This window comes from Trachypithecus francoisi, unplaced genomic scaffold, assembly GCF_009764315.1.
Source record: "Trachypithecus francoisi isolate TF-2019V2 unplaced genomic scaffold, Tfra_2.0 Lachesis_group21, whole genome shotgun sequence".
NCBI lineage: Eukaryota > Metazoa > Chordata > Mammalia > Primates > Cercopithecidae > Trachypithecus > Trachypithecus francoisi.
In genome coordinates this window covers 12119845-12133859 of record NW_022681467.1, presented here as the reverse complement: position 1 = coordinate 12133859, position 14015 = coordinate 12119845, and the positions used below count along the sequence as shown (strand labels likewise).

The 14015-nt window shown below is 36.4% G+C and overlaps 1 protein-coding gene and 1 non-coding gene across 3 annotated transcripts in view; both read left to right on the top strand.

Annotated features, from left to right (window-relative positions):
• MACROD2 (mono-ADP ribosylhydrolase 2) overlaps positions 1-14015 on the top strand; it is a 2183277-nt gene that overhangs the window by 406803 nt on the left and 1762459 nt on the right. The gene's annotated exons all lie outside the window — the stretch shown is intronic.
• On the top strand, positions 11730-11832 carry LOC117069185. Its single transcript, XR_004431430.1, has one exon. It is a non-coding gene; the product is annotated as a U6 spliceosomal RNA (small nuclear RNA).

Sequence of the window (14015 nt, the reverse complement as noted above, 5' to 3'; positions counted from 1 at the left end):
TTTTGGGTTGAAAATGTGTTTGCTATTTTGCATTTTGTTCTGTTTTGTTGGCTAGCCTGTGAATCTAACATTGTACATGAGAAAATGCATTTCAGGTTGAAAGCAACTGGTTTGGAAATGAACTTCAATAACATATCCCGGTTTTAAAATTCTAGGACTATCTGAACTTGTCATCTCAAAGGACTTTGTGGTGTTCTTTGTTTTTATGAGAAGATGTGAGATGTTTCCTAGTGGACAAGAAAGGAGATTGGATTTGGAATTGGGTTTCCCAGGTTCTGCCATTTGCTTGTATATCCAGACAAAAAAAAGAAAAAACAACATACACACAGAAGCCTAATCTGTCTTTTAGTTACCAACTACCAGCTGAAACTGACTAAAATACACAGTCATTTCATGGAACAATATAATTCAGGTCTATCTAGAGTTAAGCTACCTTATTCACACATTCATTCATTCAGTCTTCAAACATTCATTCATTCATCATATACATATTTATTGACTCACTGCGTAAAAGAAACTAGTAGGACTAGATGATCCCCAAACTACCTCCAACTATGAAGTTCTAAGATTTAATCTTAGAAGATATTAAGATTCTTTTAAGTCTAAGAAACATTCTTCATGATTTTCCTTTCCCTCAGCATTCTCTATGAGAATAAAATCTTCAAAATTGTGTAAAGAAAACACACTTTGGCCAGGCGCAGTGGCTTATGCCACTTTGGGAGCACTTTGGGAGGCCGAGGCGGGAGGATCACCTGAGGTCAGGAGTTTGAGACCAGCCTGGTTACCATGATGAAACCCCGTTTCTAGTAAAAATACAAAAAGTTAGCCAGGCATGGTGGCACGTGCCTGTAATCCCAGCTACTTGGGAGGCTGAGGCAAGAGAATCACTTGAACCCAGGAGGTGGAGGTTGCAGTGAACTGAGATTGTACCATTGTACTCCAGCTTGGGCAATACGAGCGAAACTCCATCTCAAAAAGAAAAGAAAAGAAAGGAAAAAATAGTTCATACTTTTGATATATTAAATGTCTTGGACTGTTATCAGTTAAGATTCTTTTGGTTGCAAGTCATTGAAGATCTAAGCCTTACCTGCAAAATCAACAGTTGGAATTCATTGGTTCATGTGACTGAGAAGTTAAAATGTATAGTACAACTTCAGGTAAAGCTTGATACAGTGGCTTAAAATATGTCAATAAGAATACAGTTTCTCTCTGGGTCTCTGTCCTGCCTTTCTCATTGCTGGCAGCCTCCTCAGGCTATATACAGTTATATACAGTGAGCATTTGGTAGCTCTGGGATTTCCTCTTAGGCAGTAACATTTCCACATATCACATTCCCGTAACACAGTGTTCAAGGGAGAGACACATCCTCCAAAAGCCCCTGCACAGAGCCCTGGGGGTCACTGATTCTCATTTGCTTAAATTTGATCATAGGTTCATTCCTGAACCTATTACATGGGGTGAGGAGATATGCTGGTGAGCTTAAGCCCACTGCAGGAGCTGCAGATAAGCCCATCCTTACTCAGACACACAACTGAGAATGGAGGACAGGGCATGACCCAAAGGAAAAAGGGTACTCTTAGGCTGAGAAGGAAGGAGTGAATGCTAAGGATCAGCTCATTTTCAGAGATTTTAGCATGCTGAAACTTGGGCATATTTTATACATTTATAAACTTGAAACTGCTCTTTTTCTCTTTGTCTTTTTTTTCTTAAGCCAGAGTTTCTGTTAAAATTGCCAAAACATCTTTAAAAGGTACTCTATTTGTAGACCCTCTCAAGTCTAGCCCAGATTTTTCTGTCAACAGGTAGTGATGCATGTCAGGGCACATCAGTATTACATCTTAGCATAAGCCTATAGGATGTTAATAAAATATATAGAGAGTGCACATTCAGCTATATGTAATTCTGTGAAGTCAGGCCAGATGCTTAATGTACTAGTTAGAAACTATACCACATCTTTCTGAACAATTCCAAAGGGTATTGGAGAAATAATTAGATTTTAGCAGGTCACGGATGCCTTAGCATACCAAAAGATTTTAAAAATGCTATATTAAACTGTTCTTTTGTTCTGATATTTGCCTTTTATTAGTCAACACTTAAAATGTACTTAAAAACAATCACATAACCCTTTCAACTATATTTCCAAAACATTCTGCACTGGAATGAAATCTGTCATTACAGGACTTGAAACAGATATCAAAGCAAAATCAGAGTGGTTATTTCCCTGCCTGCCTGCCTGCTTGCCCACCCTCTGATACGCCCTTCTTTTCCCCAACACTCAAGTTAGACTGTTACACTTTGGGTACTGGGAGAAATGCAATTAAAAATCACAACGGAGAAAAAGCACCTCCTTGGCCTCCCAGGAAAGAAAGGAGGAATTGTGGTTCAGAACAGGATAGTACCTAGCCAAAGTGAGGGAGTGTGACAGTAGCTGGTGCAAAACTAGAAGCCTGCTGATCCCTACTTTCTTCCCTCTTCAGCACCTCCATATATGGCCATGCCGATAGAGCATATACAACTCCAGCTGATATAGGTCAAAGCTGTGTCCTTGACCCCTTACCACTCCCCAGTGCCCTGCCCCCTTCACTTGTTTTAAAATGTTAAAAAAAAAAAAAAAAAAAAAAGACTTAAAATGATCCTTGAAAAAATCAGAAACTTGGAGCAAGCAGATTGAGTCAGTCATTTCTATATGATACGTTCTATGTGGCCCTGGGAAAATAACTGGAGCTCTTTGAGCCTTAGTTCCCTTATTTATGAAGACAGGGATGTGGGACCCACCTACTTTCCTATCATGGACTTCAAATAAAGTGGTGGATGTAATAGTTCACTACTAAATCTGAGAAAGCACATACCAAGACAGAGTTGAAACCTGGGGATAGTTGCTTTTAATCTTCATAGTGATGAGTGGGGCCAGGATCAGTTCAAAAGAAATAATTCACTAATGTTAAATTGAACTGTGTGCTTTAACAATTTATCTTTGGGATTGAAACAATTTGAGAAATGCTTCTGCCTTCTCTCCTGGATGCTAGACTTTGAGATAACAGTATCTAACTCTGGTTCTGAGACTTAATTACAAATCAAAGGACAAATTCCTTATCTTTGGCAATGATTAGTATAAAATACAGCTTTGGAGGAATGACTAACAATTAATAGGAGCAGATCAATATGTGTCTGATTATTGAGATGTGGATCAACAGGATATTATACAAGTGGATTGCCCTGAAGCATGTGATTTTCTCTGCATAGCCAGCTACTGTTGTCAGTTTGGACAAAAGGGGTCATCATTTTGAAACCATCTTATTATTTCACTATTTCTGGAGTATTGGTGCTAATTTCAGATACACAAATAGACTTTCTGAAAGAAAGATTTTCTGAAATTGTCAGATTTTTCTTCTTTTTTTTTCCTGGAAACTGGCTCTGTAGTTCTCCTTGTATTGGAGATTATCTCTTTGCTATTTCTCTGCAGTCTAGACTACTTGGGTACATTAATGGGCTTAATGTTGAAAGAAACATGTTTAAAGTACAGTCAAAGACTGTTTTCTATTTTATCTGTTTATTAATGACTCTGGAAACTGCCCTTCATTGGCACTGTCTGCAGGAAGCAGATTTACTACAATTAGCATTTATTGCCCCTTGGGAACTGGTATGAACTTATTATTTGCAAGATTTTTGGGGATCAAGTATCAGTTGATTAAATTTGGATTATGTAAATGTTTTACAATCTATTCCAAATAAAATAAGTTAAAAATTAAGTCACATTTACCATTGGGAAATTTTCTGTAAAATATAAAGGTACTTAAATTTTCTAAGCATGATTTATGACAAATATGTTATATATTAACTAGACTCACTTAGTTTATTCTGTAAATGATTAACCTCAAATTTGAGGAATTTAAAAACTTTATACTTTTTTCACTAGTTAAGTTTTGTTTGGTTTTTGTTTTGTTTGACATTTGCAATGTATTCATGCTGGAAATTCACAAATACTTTACTAGGTTTCTTATGTGTGTTTAAAAATTAAGATCTAGACTTAACAAGTTTATTTAAAGTACATAAATATTGCCAAAATGTATTTATAGTTTAATGAGCTTTCATTCTTGTGTTCAAAGTTGTTTTAAAAATTGAAGATAGACTTGAAAAAGAATTAAAAATTTGTCACTTTTTAAAGTTATTAATTTTTGTTTAGAGAAATTCGAGGAGCTTTTTGGTAGTTGTTTAATTCTCATGTTTGCATAGAAGCAACACACAACTGTTTGAGCAGCTTTGGATGTAACCCCTCTTTGTTTTCTTCAGTGGCCCAGGGAACAGACTTGTCACTCTGAAGTGCTCACGTGTAATCCTGTCCTCCCTTTCTTCCCCAACGCAAGTCAGAAATAAGCTTATCAGATCATAGCTTATTAACAAAGAACAAAGGATGTTGACTGACCAAAGAGTAGGAAAGGACAAGCAGAATATAAATGTCAAAGGTTTGCTGCCCCAAATCCTAGTTTTACAGTGGTTTTAAGTAACTAAACTTTTTTGAAAGTAGGATTCACATATTTTTAAAACATTTGCCTGAATTATACTTTGTCTAGAATTTTAAGTGCAGTAAAATATTAGTTAAAGGCTTTACCTATATTTTATATATGAATTAAGTACAATTATCACTAGTATTATTGTCATTGTTGCTATTATTTGTTCCTTACAAGCAAATCTTTCTAGCTTATATCTGGGAGAAGTTACAGACAATTATATCCTATGTGTTTTCAGTATAAAATGTTTTTTACAGAGTATAAATAGCCTTCTGATAAAGGGAGAAGTATTTTTCTGATAGAAAGTACAATACATTATTTAGGTAATTATAAGGAACTTTTAGATCATATTTATATCTTGTTTTCTTGGTTATTTTTATTTGAAGGTTTTTGTTTTTGTTTTTCAATGGAGTCTTGCTCTATCCAGCCCAGGCTGGAGTAGCTGGGACTACAGGCATGCACCACCACGCCTGGATAATTTTGTATTTTTAGTAGAGATGGGTTTTGCCATATTGGCCAGACTGGTCTCGAACTCCTGACGTCAGGTGATCTGCCTGCCTTGGCCTCCCAAAGTGCTGGGATTACAGGTGACAGCCACCACATCTGGCCTGAAGATGATTTTTCTATAAGGACAACAAGTTGTTTATTACTTAGAGTTGTGATAGTAGGAAGGAAATAACTTTAGAAAGGAAGAGAGCAGGCTGGGTGCGTGGCTTACCCCTGTAATCCCAGCACTTTGGGAGGCCGAGATGGGCGGATCACGAGGTCAGGAGATTGAGATCATCCTGGCTAATACGGTGAAAATAAAAATACAAAAAATACTACTAAAAATACAAAAAAATTAGCCAGGCGTGGTGGTGGGTGCCTGTAGTCCCAGCTACTCGGGAGGCTGAGGCAGGGGAATGATGTGAACCCAGGCGGCGGAGCTGGCAGTGAGCTGAGATCACACCACTGCACTCCAGCCTGGACGCACTCCAGCCTGGACGCACTCCAGCCTGGGTGCACTCCAGCCTGGGCGCACTCCAGCCTGGGCGACAGAGTGAGATTCTGTCTCAAAAAAAAAAATAAAAAAAAGTAAGAGAGCAATTCCCTTGTGAAAATCAGGCTTGCATTTTCTTGAAGTTTGAAGTTTAAAGTAATCTAACTTTATCACAAAAATAATAATGATCCCAAATGTATTTGGGAAAAAAAGATAAATTTTTAATCAGTATCCAGATGAGTAGCAAAAACAAAAACACTACAAGATGTATGAGTGTAGTGTTTTTGTTTTGTTTGCCTTATGTTCTGTAGACTTCCTGTGTAGCTCACATTCTATCAACTGTTTTTTGAAACTTTGTTTTCCCTTGGCTTCTTTGCTCCTACATTATCTGATTCTGCTTAAGGAAGAGTCCCTGAACAAAGAACAGATATTACCATCTCCATTCTAATATAGCTGATTTCTAGTAATTGTATAGCAGATGCTCATTCAAGCACCTATTAATGTGTATTCTAACAAAAAACATGGTATTCAGGCTCAGACAGGTTACAATTTTTTAAAGCACTTTATCCAGCTTACTAGCATTCTCTTTGTTTTGTTTAGATTGATTTTTCTATCATCTAAGTCTCAGAATTTGCTAATTAGGAGGAATGGGTGGTGATGTCTAAGTAATCTGTTGCTTTGAGAGTGTTTAGTAGAAACTCAGATGGAACAAAAGGAGTAAGAAGGAGAAGGTAGAACTGGTACTCTAAGAAGACCCCTAGTCTGATGCCTTGTGTGCCACATGTCTTCCCTTGGTCAGTTTTTCAACAAATGCTTATTGAATAGCAAGGTGTGCCTCATAAGTCTGATCTCTTTTACTATATTCTCTGTTTTTCAAAGACTTTATAACTAACTTTCCCGAGCTGGTCTGTCCACTTCTACATAGATTATACGTTGGACAAAACCATCTCATGGCACAGATATATAGTTTCTTGAGCAATCTCAAAGGAATGGCAAAGGAACTCTTTTGTGGCCTATGGGTGAGAAGGTCAGCAACAATTTAACCAATGTGCTCTAGATTACAAAACGTATTTGAAATGAGACTGAAAGCAGCTAAAGAGGAAAAGTTTTTGAAGAGAGAGTAAGGAGAGAATCAGAGGTGCTAAGATAGCAACAGCATGTTAATTTGAGGTGAAAAGAGTCCTAGTTAGTAGGTAGATTTTGGACTCTATCGGTTACTATAGTGGTAAGTGCAAGCAAGGAAGACAGGAAATTCTCTAGGAACATTCATAATGTGCATATGAGAGGTCACCCATATTCGTAGTGAGTTTTCGGGATAGATAGAGGAAATTGCTGAATTATAGAGGCCAGTTATGAAGGAGAAAGTACATAGATGAGGACTAAATAATAATATCGATGTAATGAGACCAGTATTCTAATAATGATAATAGCATGAAAAGAGTAGTTGACAGCTAAATATAGACTAAAATATAGTAAAATCTGATTGTACAGGATGGTAAGGGTACACAAATATGGAGATGTGTTACTAGTCTGGAATGTGACCTAATCCTGCTGATTTCCATCTTATGCTCTTCCAGGGAAGAGAGATGAGGCTTTCCAAAAGCTACCAGTTTTAAGTTTACAGGAAAATCCATGGGATTCCCAAGTCATTATCTGTTCTGCATTCAAAAATGCAATTCCTTGGCTAAGAAAGGGTCTCCTCTACCATTTCCTTTAGGAGAATGAAAACTGACCCTTGACAAGAGAGCTAGAACTAAGCCTTGGCTATTAAAACAAGGATATAGAACATGGGGCCAACATGTCCCAGCCAGATCACCCACACATCCATTAGGAATATGGGGCAGCTTTCAGGGACTTCTGGTGTGTATCCAGGTTAACATCTAGCTCAACATTGCCATGTCAGTGGAGGCAACAGAGTCATCCAAGATATGAAACCAGAACAAATGTATAGGTATAAGCTGGGCGCAGTGGCTCACACCTGTAATCCCAGCACTTTGGGAGGCTGAGGCAGGTGGATCATCTGAGGTCAGGAGTTTGAGACCAGCTTGGCCATCATGGTGAAACCCTGTCCCTGTCTCTACTAAAAATACAAAAAATTAGCTGGGTGTGGTCGTGTACACCTGTAGTCCCAGCTACTTGGGAGGCTGAGGCAGGAGAATCGCTTGAGCCCAGGAGGCGGAGGTTGCAGTAAGCTAAGATTGCGCCACTGTTCTCTGGCCTAGGCGTCAGAGCAAGACTCTATCTCAAAAAAAAAACAAAAAAAAAAAACAAAAAAAAAAGAAAAGAAAAAATGTATAGGTATTAGAACATGGAATAAAAATTCTGTGACATTAAGGATTCATGGTAATTTGTATCAGAATGTACATGAAAGAAAATATTAAGAAGGAAGGTATACCAGTTCAGGATGTATTATCTACTAAATAATGTGCCAGAATCCTAATAGGCATTTCTATTTACATTTGGCTCTTCTGAACCTTATTACTCCCTTCGACTTGTCCTTTATTAACAACATCTTTTATTAGTAGACAAAAAAAATGAATTTCTTCACTTATCAGTTTAGGAAAACCACCAGTTGTCCTGTTATCTCAAGGAATGATTTTTGGTGGAATGTACCCTAATTCTGTTTTTTCTCCTCAGTATCTTTAATATGTGATGCTTACAGATTCATTAAAAAATAAATGAGTATTTATGACTTGGAATATTATACTATCAGGAACCATATATGCATTTTTTAACTATAAGACATGAATTGACCACTACTGTCCATTTCCCTCAGACTTGTTTCAATTTAACAGCGCTTCGGGAGTCTGAGGCAGGCAGATCACTTGAGCCTAGGCATTCGAGACTTGCTTGGGCAACATGATGAAGCCCCATCTCTACAAAAAATACAAGAATTAGCTGGGCATGGTGGTGCATGCCTGTGGTCCCAGATACTTGGGAGGCTGAGGTGGGAGGATTACTTGAGCCTAGGAGGTGGAGGTTACAGTGGACCATGGTCACCCCACTGTATTCCAGCCTGGGCAACAGAATGAGACCCTGTCTCCAAATAAATAAATAAACAAATAAATAAATGGAAAATGAAAATAATCTGAATTCCCACTATCCAGTATTAACATTGGGTGGTATAAAGCCCTTCAAACATTTACAACTTGTACCTGTGTACACCCTTTTTTTTTTTTTTTTTTTTACAAATTAGGAAAATAGTATACTTGTTTTATAACTTGTATTTTATTTTTAATTTTTGTGGATACACACTAGGCATATATATTTACAGGGTACATGAGATATTTTAATACAATAATGCAATGTGTAATAATCGCATCATGGAAAATGGGGTACCCATTCCTTCAAGCATTTATCCTTTGTATTATAGTTCAGTTATACTCTTTTAGTTATTTTAAAATGTACAATTAAATTATTATTGGCTATAGTCACCCTATTATGCTATCAAATATGAGGTATTATTCTTATTTTATATATAAATGCATATATATATATGTATAGACTTTTTGTACCTATTAACCATCCCCACCCACCTCCCCACTGCCTCCTGAGTACTCTTACCAGACCCTGGTAACCATTCTTTTATTCTCTGTGTACATGAATTCCATCGTTTTGATTTTGAAATCCCACAAATAAGTGAGAACATGTGATGTTTGTCTTTCTGTGCCTGGCTTATTTCATGTAATATAATGACCTCGAGTTCCATCCATGTTGTTGCAAATGGTAGACTCTTATTCTTTTTTTTTTGAAACAGAGTTTCACTCTTGTTGCCCAAGCTGGAGTGCAGTGTTATTCTCCTACCTCAGCTTCGCAAGTAACTGGGACTACAGGCATGCGCCACCATGCCTGGCTAATTTTTTGTATTTTAGTAGAGACGGGGTTTCATCATGTTGGTCAGGCTGGTCTCGAACTCCTGACCTCAGGTGATCCACCCACCTCAGCCTCCCAAAGTGCTGGGATTACAGGCATGAGCCACCGTGCCCGGCCATCTTATTCTTTCTAATTTTTTTTGGTTGAATAGTACTCCATTGTGTATAAGTACCATATTTTCTTTATCCATTTATCTGCTGATGAACTCCTAGGTTGCTTCCAAATCTTGGTTGTTGTGAACAGCTCTGGAACAAACATGAGAGTGCAAATATTTCTTCAATATATTGATTTCCTTTATTTTGGGTATATACCCAGCAGTGGGATTGCTGGGTCATATAAAAGATGTATTTTTAGTTTTTTGAGGAACCTCAGAACTGTTCTCCATAGTGGTTGTACTAATTTACATTCCCACCACCAGTGTACAATGGTTCCCTTTTCTCCACACCCTTGCCAGCATTTGTTATTGCCTGTCTTTTGGATAAAAGCTATTTTAACTGGGGTGAGATGATATCTCTTTGTTGTTTTGCTTTGCATTTACCTGATGATTAGTGGTGTTGACCATTTTTTCCTACACCTGTTTGCTATTTGTATGTCTTCTTTTGAGAAATGTCTATTCAACTGTTTTGCCCATTTTTTGGTTGGATTAATATTTTTTTTCCTGTAGAGTTCTTGAGCTCCATGTATATTCTGGTTATTAATCCCTTGTGTATGTATTAATCAGATGTGTAGTTTACAGATATTTTCTCTGTTTCTGTGGGTTGTCTCTTCACTTTGTTGATTATTTCCCTTGCTGTGCAGAAACTTTTTAACTTGATGTGATCCCATTTGCCCATTGTTGCTTTGGTTGCCTGTGCTTGTGGGGTATTACTCAAGAAATCTTTGCCCAGACCTATGTCCTGAAGAGTTTCCCCTATGAGTTTCCTCATAGCTTGAGGTCTTAAATTTCAATCTTCAATCCATTTTGATTTGATTTTTGTGTAAGGCGAGAGAGAGGCATCAAGTTTAATTCTTCTGCATATGGATATTCAGTTTTCCCAGGACAAATTATTGAAGAGACTGTCTTTTCCCCAAGGTGTGTTCTTGGCACCTTTGTCAAAAATGAGTTCACTGTAGGTGTGTGGATTTGTTTCTTGGTCCTCTATTCTGTTCCATTGAGCTATGTGTCTGTTTTTATGCCAGTACCATGCTGTTTTGGTTGTTGTAGTTCCATAGTGTAATCTGAAGTCAGGTAATGTGGTTCCTTCAAGTACTTTTCTTTTGCTCAGGGTGACTTTGGCTATTCTGTTTTTTTTACATTTTGGTTCCACATAATTTTTTTTTATGTCTGTGAAGACTGTCATTGATGCTTTGATAGAGATTGCATTGAATCTATAGATTGATCTGGATGGTATGGATATTTTAATAATATTGATTATTTCACTCCATGAACATGGAATATTTTTCCATTTTTGTATGTCCTCTTCAATTTCTTGTATCAGTGTTTTATATTTTTAATTGTACAGATCTTTCACTTCTTTGGTTAATTCCTAGGTATTTAATTTTATTTGTGGCTATCATAAATGGGATTTCTTTTTACATTTTCTTTTCAGGTTTTTCACTGTTGGCATATAGAAATGCTACTGAGTTTTGCATGTTGATTTTGTGTCCTGCAACTTTACTGAATTTGTTTATCAGTTCTAATAGTTCTTGGTGGAGTATTTATGTTTTTCAAAACATAAGATCATATCATCTGCAAATAAGGAAACTTTGTCTTCTTCCTTTCCAATTTGGATGACATGTATTTCTTTCTCCTGTCTTATTGCTCTAGCTAGGACTTTCAGTACTATGTTGAATAACAGTGGTGAGAGTGGGCATCCTTGTCATGTCACAGATCTAAGAGGAAAGGCTTTCCTCATTCAATATGATACTAGCTGTGGGTCTGTCATATATGGCTGTTATGTTGAGGTTCATTTGTTCTATATCCAGTTACTTGAGGGTTTTTATCATGAAAGGATGTTGAACTTCATGGAATGTTTTTTCAGCATCAATTGAAATGATCAGATAGTTTCTGTCTTTTGTTCTGTGTGTATGATATATCACACTAATTGATTTGCATATGTTGAACCATCCTTACATCCCAGGGATAAACCCCACTTTGTCATAATGGATGATCTTTTCAAATATGTTGTTGAATGCAGTTTGCTAGTATTTTGGTGAGGTTTTGCATCAATATTCTTCAGAGATATTATAGTTTTTGTTTTGTTTTTGGTGTGTCTAACTTACTTGTTTTATGACTTTGCACAGTGACCTACATAACTAGCCTCTCTACCTGGGCATTTGTGTGCTTTCTAGTTTTTCAAGATTGTGAGCAAATTATAAAAATACTCCTCTTGCTTCAGCAACACATAGACTAAAATTGGAACGATACAGAGAAGATTAGCATGGCCCCTGCACAAGGATGACACACAAATTCGTGAAGCATTCCATACTTAAAAAAGAAAAAAATACTCCTAACTAAATCTTTATGCTTATTATATATATTTATTAGGATAACTTCTTTGAGGTAAAACTTATGATTTATAGAGATGCCACTCTTTCAATGAATTTACTGTAATTACAAGACTGCCCTCAAGAAAGGATATATGCACCCTCCTAATCTCTGCCTCTTCAGTAACATTGAGTAGTGTTCATCTTTAACTTAATAGGAGATACATTGTATGTTAATATTGATTTAATTTGTATTTATAGAAGGAGCACATAAAGGGCGTTTTCTTTTTCTTTCTTCTTTTTCTTGTTCCTTAATTTCTCCTTTTTGGCTAAACTTTTTCCGTGTGATCCATTTCTTTTTTTGTTTAGAAGATAAACAGGGAAGTACTGAGACTAATACAACAACAGTGCACCACCCAGAATTAACAAAGATTAACATTTTAATATTTTTGCTTTAGCTTCTTCATTAAAAATGGGATATAATATTATAATAAAGTTGAAATATTATTAATTACTTTCTGCTCTCATCCACTTACCTCTTTCCTTATCCATAGGCATCTACTATCATCAATTTGATGGTATTTTCCAGTTTATGTTTTCATATTTGTCTATTTAAAATTAGCGTTAGCTGTGACTCTTCAAAAATTCAAAATGCGAGTGGCTTAAACAATATGGTTGTTGATTTGTTACTTGTTTAAAAGTCCAAATAGGGGGTTCAGGGTGAGTATGGTCCTCGACATAGTCAGCGACCCGTTTCTTCCAACTTGTTGCTTTTTAGTGGGTTTCCTTGGTCTCATAATAGTGGCAGCCTTATTCCAGGAAGAACAGAAAAGGGATTATAAATGTTAGAATTAATAATTACTCATCTGTTATAATTAATAGCAATAATTACTTATTTTAATATTAATTTACTCATTAATTGCAAAACTGTATTTAGTTGTCTCCTGTACAAATAAGACTGCAAGGAACATTCTTTTACCTATCTCCTACTCCACATGTGTGAGTTTCTCTTGGTGAATATACCTAGAAGTGGAATTTCAGGGTTTTAAGGGATGATTATTTTTTACCTATACTAGATATTGCAAAAATTTTAAGCTTTCTCTGTTAGGGTATTTTTAACTGCAGGTAACAGACAATGGAATATAAAGTGGCTTAAATAAAGAAACTTATCACCTCATATAATAAGAAGTCCAGAGGTAGAACTGCTGTAGATTTGGGTAATTCATTGACTCAATAGCTTTCCTCACAGTCTCAAGGAGTCAGGCGCAGACAAAACAATGGCCAGAGGCATTTATTCCTCTATGTCTCTTTGGAAGGGCAAAGAAACTTTCTTTAGAAATTTGTGTTAGCTACATTCTTTCATGTTTCATTGGCTAAAATTAAATCGCATGCCAATGCCTAAATTGATTACTTATAAGGGTCTACAAGACCATGATGATTGGCTGGAGGGCAAGGCTAGTTTTCCTTGAAAAATATCATCAGGAGGAAGGAGATACCTGAACAAAATATACCGTTAGGAAGGAAGAAGGGGAAGGTGGGTGTCAAGTCGGCAATCTGCACTGTCTGCTCTGTCTCTAAAGTGGTTACTGCATTACCATTATTAGTATTTGAGGAATACAACACTTTGTTGTTGTATTCCTTAGAATTTTTCTGTTTCTATTGGGTTATACGCCTTTTTAGATATTTATAGACCCTTAGGATTTTATTTTCTTTGAAGTACCTTAGTTATGTTCTTTGCCTGATATTCTCCTAAGTTATTTGTATTTTTCTTATGGATTTGTAGTAGTTCTTCACATATTTTGGATAATAATTGTTTGTATGTATACTTGTGTTGGAAGTTTCTTCCATCAGTGAGTGGCTTTTGTTTTTACATTTGTTTGCATTAAAAATGTTTTCATAACTTAAATATTTGTGTTGCTTGTGTCTTATTCAAAGAACCATTTTTTGTACCAAAGTCATACAGGTTTTTTTAAAAAGTGTTCTTTTTCTTATTGAATTTTAGGTGGATATCAACCTTTGCTAGCTCTATTCCAGCAGTTTTTAAAGTGATGAATGGACTTTTTCAAAGGGTCTGCAAGACCAAAACTATTTTTATAATGATATTAGGATGTCATTTGCCTTTTCCCCCCTATATGTAGAATTGGGTCTTTTTCAACTTTTATTTTAGATTCATGGGTACATGTGCAGGT